The following is a 12,353-nucleotide window of genomic DNA, read 5'->3' on the forward strand; positions in this document are numbered from 1 at the left end:
CCGACTCTTCTACCACGGAAAGTCTGGGTTACGCTACTGTGATGGTTTCAGATTGGTCAGTTCCATGGCATTGGGTGAAATTCTCCTGGAATATGCAGCTTTCTTCTATAAAGGGGAAGAATGTGGGTGGAAGTTGGAGTATTGAAAGAGCTCAGAATCAGAGGATGGCCTCTGGGAGTAGCTTCAGGAAGCCTCAGGAATGACTGAGGCTCCAATGAGATGATGGGAGTAAAAGCCACAGACCACAGGTATGGAGTTCTATGAAAATATAAGGAGCGCAGTATTGTGAGCAGGCTCTTGTCCAGTGTGGTAGGGCACGTGCTAAGAAGCTTTGCAGTCTGCTCTGGATCCTATAATATAGAGCTCCTATGCGGTTTCCCCTTTGCCGTATTCTAATCCTAATTGCTACCTTGGACAAGTTGCTTTAACTTTAAGCTATGTTTTTCTTGTTGCTACAGAGATTATTTTACTACCAATGACTGTAACTCCTTCTCCATGTTTCTTCCAACCCCTCCCCTGCTCTTATAGATAGTTCTGGAAGTGTGTATCCTAGGCACTGGTAATCATTATCACCTTCCTGTGGCCTCCGTGGTGCGAAGTCCGGGACATGTATCTATGGCAGTGCTGTCCTGGGCATAGTGGAGGAGGGGCTATTTATCATTAGGTTTTGACCAAATTCCTTGAGTCATAGGCAGTATGGAGTGGCCAGGGCCACCCTGACCTGCACCCCATGACTTCTTACCCTGCAAGCAGTGGCATGAGATTGGGGGTGGGGTGTAGGGTATGGACACTGTTTCTCTTTTCTCTGGAGGAAGGGTAACCAAGGAAGTTTGAAGTGTTCTTGGATACACTGCCAAGGTCTGCTTCTCCCATAAGCATGGGGCCAGGAGAAGGAACTGGGCTCAATGGGTGATGCCCAGAGGTCAGAGCAGCCCACCACGTCCTTCTTCCTGAGTGAATGTGGTGGTTTCCCTGGGACCCATGTAGGGAGAGTACTTCCGTGATGCCAGTACACTCAGTAGCTTCTAATTCAGCCAAGCCAAACCTTCAACATAAATCATCCTTGTCCCAGACATTTGCTTTTTACCCAACAAAGTCATCAGATCCTTACCTGAAGTTATGCAAGAAGTGTTTTAAAGGAACCCTGTGAAATGAATTCCTTTTTCCCCTGTTTCCTTCCCTGGCCCCTCAGCAATCCCCATTGTTCAGCAAGGGATTACTGCACAAACCAGGCAACCTCTCTTTCACTCCACAAAGAAATTTAGCGATCTCTGAGGCTGTGTCACCTTGCCAGCAGAAACACTGAATGGCAATAGCGCTGAGAGTCGACACTAATAGCTGACACCAAATTAAACTGCCAGGCTCAGTGTGATGTAGCTCTGTCACCTCTTGACTCTTCTGATGTGAGTACAGGGGCTTCTGCAGGAAATTCATCAGCTGTAGTTCATGATGCAGCATCTTTACATATCTGTCCATCTACATTTGTCAGCAACGGGCTATCCTCAGATGACTTCAGTGATTGGTATACAGATTGCACTACCTCCAGACATAGTAAACAGGGTTTTAACTCCTAGGGCTCCGTTAGCTCTACCTTCCCTACTGACAAGGCCTGGTTACTGGTGTTGCCATTTGCCTTGTGTTTCAGGTGGTGATTGACAAAGGCTGATTAAGAGGGTCTCCTTTCTTTTTTCCTACTAACCAGTATCTCAAATTCGTTCCTTCCTTCCAAGTTAGCTATTCTGTGGATGCATATTTTCTTCGATGTGTATTTCTAGAATGTCATCTAAAAACGTGTATTTGCTCATTAATGGCTTCATTTACCATTGCCCTGATGGGGAAAATTATGTTTAGTACAGGCTCATCTTGATAATCAAACTTGTTTGCTTCCCAGTGGAAAATGTCTTTGATTTTTCTGTGCCTTCCTGGCAGATCATTTTAGTATAGTAATAGCTGCTAATGTGCCAAGATCAGTGGCTTGCTGATTTAAAAAATATTTTTAGGGCTTCCCTGGTGGCGCAGTGGTTGAGAGTCCGCCTGCCGATGCAGGGGACACGGGTTCGTGCCCCGGTCTGGGAAGATCCCACATGCCGCGGAGCGGCTGGGCCCGTGAGCCATGGCCGCTGAGCCTGCGCGTCCGGAGCCTGTCCTCCGCAACGGGAGAGGCCACAACAGTGAGAGGCCCGCGTAACGCATAAAAAAAAAAAAAAAAAAAAAAAATATTTTTAGACCCTTAAAATTCTCAGTGGTTATTACCACCTTAGGTATTGATTTCACACATTTGTTTACATCTTCAAGTTTCTATACACTCTGAGGAGTAAGTTAAGTTGCTTTTCAGGGGGTGCAAATGTGTTTTTCCTTTGCATGTCTTCCTAATATGATTCTGGAAAGAATAATCTCAAATATATAAATAGTGGTGAGGACATGGGAGTCTCCAGCTTTTGGTATCATAGTACAAGCTGTATTTAAAAAAACTTTTTTTGGGGGGATTCATTGCAATGATACTACTCTCCATATGCATTTCTCCAGAATAAAGACTACACTTTTTCACAAACCACATGTGAGTGTTTATTTTTTGTTTTTGTTTTAAGGAAAATGAGCTTTTCAGTGGAAGGACGATGCTTTCTTGTTTTAATTCATTGATAATAGAGCATTTGCTATCGTTGCCATAGTGACTGGGAAACGCTGTCCCATGCTGGCTCATGAGGGCCATTCTTAGGCCAAGAGTAGTGCTGTCCCTCAGGTTGTAAGATTCATCTGGTAGTTGCTCTTACTTGGGATGCCTAGTCACTTCCTTCGATTTTGGGCCACTGGTGAGGTTCATAGTGTGTTTGAAGACACCCCTGCGAGGACATCTCTGGTGGCAGTGGTCAGTTGTGAGGGCTTCTTGAGGGTGGTAGGGGTGTGAGAGTGTAGCATGGGGTACGCCCAGTGCACTAACTAGAGGTGGCGATCCATCCAGAATGGACTTTCTAAGGCAGGTGAAATTCCTGTTTAAATTTCTTGAAATAGTCTGAATTTAGCTTTAAAATAATCTGGGGATGGGTGAGTAGAGATGTTGATGGCAAGTAGAGATGAAATAAGATTTACCAGGAATTTATAGTGTTGAAGCTGGGTGATGAATATATGGGGTTCATTAAACTATTCTCTCTGCTTTTGTATATGTTTTAAAATCCCTACAATACAAAGTTAAAAAATGATATTCAGTTTCTTGAAGTGGTAGGTTATGACTCTGTAAACTGAAATTACATTGATTTGATTATTGTTAATGATCTTGCATTGTTTAATAGATGAATCCATATCAAGCATCTTTAATCCTAATTTTACGTTGATCTCAAAAAGGATTCAATGTGGACTCTATTTTCTTAGTTCCTTTTGGACTTCTCTCTTTTCACAAAACCACTGGTTTTGGTGTCAGCCTTAAGTGTAGGTCAGCTCCTAAGGTCACTGCCTAAGGGAAGCCTGACATTTGATATACTTACCTAGGGTATTGCCTGGTACTTCAAGAAAATAAGGATCCCCCTCCACATCCCTTCACCCTAGAGTTCTCCTGACAATTGTGGCTATGGAGAAGGGGCATTCTGAGAGTGGAGAGGGGGAGGCAGTGCTCACAAGACTGTATCCACATGAATCACGTTTTTATACCTATGTCACCCCATTTGAGTTTTATTCCTGTTCTTCAAAGTGCTGTCTTGATTCAGAATGCAAGACACCGTTACTTTTAATAAGGCTGGTCTTTACATCAAGGAGGATCATGTCATGTAAGGTTTATGGCATAACAGTAAGATTAAATATCTCACACAGTCCAAATTTCACATGGGTTTCATGAATGAATGAATTTTAAGGAGAGCATGCTTAGGATGAATTCACAGAACACAGTTCTTGACTAATACACAAGACTATACTCTAATACAGCCCAAAGCAGGAATATAATCCTGCTTACTCAGAACCATTGTGGTAAGGTCAAGTCCCAGTATATCGAGCCAGCCTGAGAGAAAACAGCAAATGAAATGGTGGGAAAAAATGCTTTGAATCTAACTTATAAGTCCTATCTTAAACATATTTGGATAGAAGGTACTTAGGACATTTTTGTAAAATGATAGGTATCTCAGCAATAAGACAGCTGTGAGAATCCAGTTTATATGATTTGAGATTGCTCTGCTTAAATATACATTTGATATGCTTATGAAACATGGAGTTATTGGAATAAGGCACAGGGTAAAAACAAATTGAGACTGGCTACTTAAGGCTATGTTTCAGAGGCTGTGACTTGAAGTGGCTGAGGTAAACAGCTCACTCAGCTGGGGATTATAATGGGAGTGCTGACAACCCTCACTAATTAGGATGCTCTCAGGCAGCTCTGTAATAGCTGTGGGGAGCAGCTATCAGTAAACAGTGTTATATTCGGGGGGTCATTGCATCGGGTGTCTCTCTGCACAGCAGAGACTTCACTTGCCTTGCTTCTAGCAGTCATCTTGCTTCCAGCTCTTTCTTTAACACCCCAAGGATCTCATGCCCTTCTCCAAGAGACACAAAGGATTCTGAGCTTACTAGCAGTCTCCTCCCCGGGCAGAGGGTGAAAGATGACACGTGCAAACACACAAACTAATTATAACCCTGTTTAGTTCCTGTGGGTGAATCTCTCTGTTCATCCCCTTTGTCCTTTCCCACATTTAATTTTTATTTGGTGCAGAGGGAAGGATTATTTCTGGAAACCATCCTTTCCCCTCCAGTTCTCCCCCCAGCTGCCAAACACAGGCAGTCATCCTGTGGTAATTAACAATCTCATCATGAGGAGTACATTTTATGGTACTCTTGGTCAGGTAAATTCTAAATTAGCTCAGTTAAATCGGGTCATGAGACACAATGCTGCCATGTCTATTAGCTCCTGGACCTCTGCCAATACACCACACTATTTTGGGAGCTGGGCTTCTGGCAAAAGGAATCATTACCCAGAGATTATGGGCAGGAAGGGTGGTGTGGGGGCACCCAGTAATGGTGGCTTTCTCTCATTCTGGCTTCACTCTCAAATTCTGGGGTGATAAATGAAGGGTTAGAGCGACTGACTGGGGGCAGGGTAGGGTATGGGGATGCTGAGGGAGTGCTGAGGGACCTATCACTGAGGTCACTGTCCCTGCCATCACCTGGGATTTCTGGGGAAAGGCTGCTGCCAGGTTCACTCTTGGTTTCCCAATGGCCCTGAAGAGGATGGAAGGGCTTCTCAGACACTGCAAAGAGTGGTTTGACCTCCCCAGGCCATGTTCTCAGAATGAGATTGAGTAGAGAAAGGCTGGGGCCTCCAGGCCCTTCTTGGGCAGAACATCTGGATGACTTTGAGCAAGTCACTTTCTCCCTTCTTGTTCTGTTTCTTCACCTACTGATTGAAGAGGTTGGGCAGTAGGACCCCTGAAGTCCTTCCTGTCTCAAACATCTTGTGACTCTGACATTCTCTGCAAACCAGTGGAGTTGACCTGGGATGTTTTCCTGACTCTCTAGAGACAGCTGTGGGCTCTGTGGGCCCAGGCTGGTGCCCTCCTTTGGGTGGTGTTTAAGGCATGGCTGCTTCTGGTTCTGAAAATACATCTTTCTAAGATTTTTCTGGCTACTTTTGATGTTCTGAGCCTGCAGGGAGCAAGGAATTCAGCACAAAATAACCCACTGTGTACTAAATGCCAAGAGAGGAACATTTAACTTCAAAAAGATATGCAAACAAGCATGTTTTTTAAAGGACCTACAGTGTGCCACAGCAGTTTTCCTGGAGTATGTGTGTGTGTACTGTGGGGAGGGGTACAGGATAGATTACTGCCATGAACAAAATACTCTCTCTGCCCTTAAGCAGTTTGCAGTATAATGGAGATCAAAGTGGGCTAGCTGCCAGTTTTGTGCTAGAAATTCTACCTTGAACTACCAGAAAACCTCCACAGGCATTGCTGCCTCCACCACCCCAAACTACATGTCTCTGCCACTCCTTTCTCCAGGAGCAAGGGACATCCCATCAGCCTGTCATCAGCACTGCATACTTCCCCCAAACAGTGTCATCTTTGTGTGCCTGATTGGTAGAGCCTAAACCTCAGGCCTGTGTCCTAGCTGCAAGGGAGGCTGGGCATTTGTGTTCTACTTTGGGGAGGTTGGATTCACAATGTGGGGATTTTCCCCAGACACAGGAAGTTGATTCAAAAGCTAATGGGCCCTGTGAAAGTGGCAGATGTCACTACTCCATCCCAGCCAACTTCCTGCTTCCAAGTATATGAAGGAGTGACATGTGGGCAAGAAAAGACCAGAGGAAACTTTTATTGAGAAGCTCTGTAGCAGATGTGGTGGGTGTGCCACCCATATCTATTGGAACTTACCATATTAAGGTGCTCTGTTGCTTCCAGCTGCCAGCATCTGCGTCTGTTCGCCCAGGGTGGGAGTGCTGGGGGAATTAACACAGTTAATTGAATTAACTGTCAATCAGTCACTGAGCTCAGCTCCCTAGCCCCTTGGGTGGGGTAACCCAGTGGCTCTTGTTTTACACAATGTCCCAGAGTTTCTCCCTGGGAATAAGCCCCAGTTGTCCACAGTGTAGGTGGCTTGCTATCTGACCCTTTATTGCTTCCTTCCCTGCCAGGTCTCACTTTGTCACTTGCCTACAGGTGTTTCCTATGCCTCACAAGTATACACCCTGTGCCTCATTTGGGGTCTGCCTCAAGGGGATCCCATACTAAGGTGACCTTTTTTGCCCTAGGTGTTCTAACATTCTGAGTTAATTCTTTACAGTGTTTAATGAGGAAAGTGAGGCTTGGTTACCAGCCTGACTTTCATAGACGACTTCCTCGCTCACTGACCATGAAGTCCGTCGTGGAGTAGGCTGCTCCAGGGCAGGGCTATACCTTCAGGTCTTCAGGCTTGGCCGCAAGAGCCCTTACAGCTTCTCCCTGCTGCCCCCGGCAATAGTTCAGCTGACAGAAAATCACTTGTAGGTCTGTCCTCTGTACAAATTGCTGCTAAAACACTTTAAAAGAGTTCATCTCACTTCTCTCAGAGCGCTTCTCTGTTCCTTTCCAGGTGGCAGAAGACAAAAGAGACAGGATAAAGCAGAACAATTTTGAGCCCTTACAATGCCAAAAAATATAGGCTCTCTGCCTCTTAAGACTAGATTCTCTTTCAACAGAGGGAGGTAATTTCCACTTTGCTCTACAAGAATAAATAAAGCAATCACCATTCTGTCAGTTTTCTAGCTTGGCATTCTTTCAGCTGATTTTATATCCAGCAGTGCGGCTGTCGACAGAGCCTTAGCTAGGCTGAGCTACCTGCAAACCTTTCCAACATACCTCCATAGGAACACTGGAAACTCTTTTCTGAGAGCCCCTGCATACGATAAAAATCAGAAAATGTGTACATAGCTTTTGAACATGGAATGGAACAGAGTTTCAGGACCCCTTCAAAGCATGCTTTTATAAAGTATCTTGCACACATGGAGAAAGAAATCCCTTTTCTAAAGCTGCTTTCCACAGGCCCTCTCTCTCCTGGCTCAAGCTGCTGACTGGCCCTTCCACCCCTCTGTGTGTGTATGGGCTTCCCATGCTCCTGCCCCTTTGCTTTTTCCAGATATAAAAGTCAAACACTCCTACTGCTGTTCCTTTTCTCTGAAAACACTTGATCCGTGAGTTTCACAAACACTCTGTTTTCAAGTTGTGGAAAATGGAGGCACAGAAGAGAGAAGTGATGTCTTTAGAGTTATTCATGGTGTGGAGGGAAGGAGAGCTGCCTTAGAAAATGCTCCCTTAGGAACCAGACGGAAAGGCTTTCATGCCACTTAGTGTTTGAAAAGAACCACTAGAAGGGGCCAGTGTGGAGGGCGCTTGAGGAAGAATTTGACAAATACTGCAGAGTATAAGGTTTTGTTTTTTCCCTTCTGCAAATTATTTTTCAGAAAATAAGGAGTTTTCTTATAGCTCTTTAGTCAATACCAAATTTCTGTTGAACGCCTACTATGTGCTAGACAATGCTCTAAACCAGGGGTCAGCAAACTTTTTCTGTAAAGGGCCAGATAGTAAATATTTTAGGCTTTGCAAGTTATACAGTCTCTGTCACAACTGTTCAATTCTGCTGTTACAGAGCAAAACCAGCCATAGACAATACACAAATTAATAGGCCTGACGTTGTTTCAATAAAACTGTTTATAAAACTTATGTTCACAGATTTGGCCCATAGGCCATATTTGCTGATCCCTGCTCTAGGCACTGGGGATACAGTAGTTCAGAAAACAGTATCCTTGACTTCAAAGAATCTACATTCTGAGATAAATTCTACTTTAAAATCTAAATCTTCACCAACAGGCATTTGTGGTTTGGGCTAAGCATTCAGCTACAGTATCATACACGGATTCAAAACAGGCCTAGAGGGAAGTGAAGATGGCCTGCCCTAGGAATTTGTGTGACCCAAAAGGTGGCTCTAAAAAGATGTCAAACATGCTTATGATGAGTTTTATTAAAATTACTTCATGTAACGTGAGATTGGCAAAGAAGAAATATTTGTAAATTGGTAATTCTAGATTGATTCTGTGGATGTTATTTAAATATGTATGTGAATGAAATTAAAATACTAGCTTTCTCTAAGTAGAAATTTGACTATTTAATTCACATTCTGGAAATCGTATATTCAAGTTGGCTAAAATACTTTTTGGGGACCCTCTATTTGCGGAAATGGGAGATGCCTTCTATTTCATCTCCTGAGCTACCATCCTCTTCTCATTCCTTTTTTTTCTGTTTAGTTTTTATTTCATAGTCATAAAGTTAATTTTGCAATCCAGCTAAGCTTGGAGAGGGATGAGGAAAATATCGAACCCAAAGAACTGCAGTGGGAGCACAAAGATTATAGGATATTTCGAGCAGATGGGGGTGAAGGGGTGCTCTCCTGAGCAGAAAGAATGGTCTGGTGGTTAAGATAAAACACAAGTCAAATTTATTAGATTTGTCCACAGTCAGCAGTGGTGATCTTCTTGCTGGTCTTGCCATTCCTGGACCCAAAGCACTCCATGACTTCCACAATATTCATTCCCTCTTTCACCTTGCTAAAGACCACAGGTTTGCCATCCAACCACTCAGTCTTGGCAGTGCAGATGAAAAACTGGGAACAGCTTGTGTTGGTTCCAGCATTTGCCGTGGAACAGATGCCAGGACCCATATGCTTCAGGATGAAACTCTTATCAAACTTCTCCCCATAGATGGACTTGCCACCAATGCCATTATGGTGTGTGAAGTCACAACCCTGGCACATAAATCCTGGAATTACAGTATTCTGTGAAAACAGGAACCTTTATAAACACATCCTTTCTCCCCAGTGCTCAGAGCACGGGAATTTTCTGCTATCTTTGGAACTTTGCGAACAGCTTGAAGGAGACACAGTCTAAGGGCTCACCGTCGATGGCAATGTCGAAGGACACGGTGGGTTGACCATGGCTGGACAGTGGGAGAGGCTCCAGGCGGCAGCATCTGCAAGGCCCTCTTCTCATTCCTTGATCCAGCTTTCTCCCTGCTTCTACTCTTGCTCCCATACCCCACCACATTCCACTCTCTATAAACCTGTCAGAGTGGTTATTTTAACATAGAAATCAGATCATGTGCCTTTCCTGCTTAGGACCCTCAAATGGCTTCCCCCCATATTTGGAATACTATCCAAAGTCCTTCTCCTGGCCCACCAAGGCCATCAAACCCTGGCACTCACCTCCCTTTCCCGCCGGTTTCCCACCTTTCTCTCCTCCCTTACTCTGATCCTGCCTCACTCACCTCCTTGCTGGTCTTTGACTCAAGGCCTTATTTTGCCCTTTTTCTGCATGATGCTTCCTGAGGTCTCCATGTGACTGGCTCCCTCACTTCATGCAGGTCTCTACTTGATCGTCTCCTCAGGGCGATCCTCAACTGCCCTTTCTAAAGAGACCCCTAGGCACTCTCTGTCTCCTTGATCTGCTTCTTTCTTTTCATAGCACTCATTATTCTCTGCCTTTGTTATGTGCATTGTTTGCATATTTGCCAGTCTCCCCCACTGGAATGCAAGCTCCATGAGGGCTTTGTCCTTTTTTTTTTTTAAATGCTGAATTCTCAGTGCCCTAGAATAGTGCCTTGCATATAGTAGACAGTCAATAAATATTGAATAAATGAATAAATAAGTGAATGACTATATGCTATCTATTGAGTACCAGTTATGGACCAGGTATTATTCCTGCTTCTTCAATGTATATTGTTATGTAACTTCTTTTGCATATGTTAGTTCATGTGTGATATAGAATGAATAGATCCCACTTTAATGCAAGTAGATTATAAATGTCATTTGAGGGTATAAAATCAACAGAAAAAAGAACTTTTATTTGCCTTGTGAGTCTGCGTAACTGAGGCATAGACTTTGTTTTATCTTTGGTTAAGTCCCCCTTTTCTCAGTATTCCAGGGCTGATCAACCTCTTTCTCTCTTCCCTGAGGGTAATAAGAAAATGTATGAGTTCTCCCCACGCTTTTTGCATTTTATGTGCAGACTTCTTTTTCAGTTCTCTCTGTAGAATTGGGATTACCTTAATACATTTTTTTCAGGGATTTACCATCGGTTTGGATGCCCAGGACAGGGCAATTAATTCCACAGTGACTAAGCCCAAAGCCCTAGTATGACCCCTCCTTTGACCTAGAGAACCCTTTGGATTGTCAACCTGTGTTTCTTAAGCTAATGTTTCCCTCAATGTTTGCTACTACTTTTTGCTTTAAGACTCAGACATGTGGCCTGAATTCACTGACTTATTTTATTTCAAAATTTCATTTGGTGTCTATATTGAATTGTGCTGATCTGGAGCACCTGATCAAAAGCTGGGACCTTAGCTACGAGCTATGACAGTCACAGAGCTCAAAACTGGCAGATAATTTCTTCTTTATCTTGAAGAATTATTGGCTGGTGGCCGAGTCCCTTTACAGAGAAGGTTGTGTATGGTACGGTGACCTCTTCATTTGATGCTCCCTTTCCTCTGTCCCTGTGCTCACTTCATCCTTCATCCAGTTCATCCCATTAGCAGCTCTTCCCATCTCACCATTGACCTTTGCCTCCTCCACGTGTTCACTTTTTTTTTTAAATTAATTTTTATTGGAGTATAGTTGCTTTACAATGTTGTGTTAGTTTCTACTGTGCAGCAAAATGAATCAGCTATACATATACATATATCTCCTCGTCTTTGGATTTCTTTCCCATTTAGGTCACCACAGTGCGTTGAGTAGAGTTCCCTGTGCTATACAGTATGTTCTCATTAGTTGTCTATTTTATACATAGTATCAATAGTGTATATGTGTCAATCCCAATCTCCCAGTTCCTCCCACCACCCCCCTTCCCCCTTGGTATCCGTACATTTGTTCTCTATGTCTGTGTCTCTATTTCTGCTTTTCAAGTAAGATCATATATACCATTTTTCTAGATTCCATATATATACGTTAATATATGATATTTGTTTTTCTCTTTTTGACTTACTTCACTCTGTATGATACTCTCTAGGTCCATTCATGTCTCTACAAATGACCCAATTTCGTTCCCTTTTATGGCTGAGTAATATTCCATTGTATATATGTGGCACATCTTCTTTGTCCATTCATCTGTCGAGGGACACTTAGGTTGCTTCCATGTCCTGGCTATTGTAAATAGAGCTGCAATGATCCATGTGTTCACTTTGAATGATCACATGGCCTCTCCATTGTCTTCTCCTTTCCAGGCATTGTTTTCTCACCGTTAGGCTCATTCAGTTATTTCATGTTGATGCTCCCATCTTCCAAATGATGCCTCATGCTCTTCATGTGAGTCCAGCAGTAATCTTGATGATGATTCCCAAGTCCATGAGGGATTTCTTTCGCACCATGGACCAGGCCACATTCTAACTCTATGGCTTCCTTTTTTCATACCTCTTTGAAAGCTTTCTTTCTGAGAAGCATGTCGTTTTGAACTCGTTCATTCCTCCTCTAACGTGGGCTTCAATTATTTGGAATCTCCAGTACAATTTCTTTTTTAAGTACTCTCAGTAAGTATCCTGCAAGTAAGTTTACTTGCTCTTTGCACACAGATGCCACTAGGATTTAACTCCTAGAAAAATGTGTTCCTGGGATGAAGCAAACCTCCCCCACACCATGATATCCTGCTTGTCTCTGGCTCTTGCTAAGATTTGCCAAAGGAATACTTATGCCTCTGTGTCCTCATCAAGATAAGGTGGCTTGGACATAGGAGATACAACTTTTTGAATTTTAATGCTGACTTGGTCATTGCAATTCTCTGCAGTTTTTGAGAGGTAATGCTTTTTGGGGCTGAATTAACCTTCTCAGTAAACGAGCCATTAGAAAGGGCTAAGTTTGCTAAA

The 12,353-nt window shown here is 43.4% G+C and overlaps 1 pseudogene; it reads right to left on the minus strand.

Moving 5' to 3' along the window:
* Positions 1–8,946: 8,946 nt before the first annotated feature.
* Positions 8,947–9,258, minus strand: LOC136118151 (peptidyl-prolyl cis-trans isomerase A pseudogene; annotated as a pseudogene).
* Positions 9,259–12,353: the final 3,095 nt, after the last annotated feature.

Source organism: Phocoena phocoena, chromosome 2, assembly GCF_963924675.1.
Source record: "Phocoena phocoena chromosome 2, mPhoPho1.1, whole genome shotgun sequence".
Lineage (NCBI taxonomy): Eukaryota > Metazoa > Chordata > Mammalia > Artiodactyla > Phocoenidae > Phocoena > Phocoena phocoena.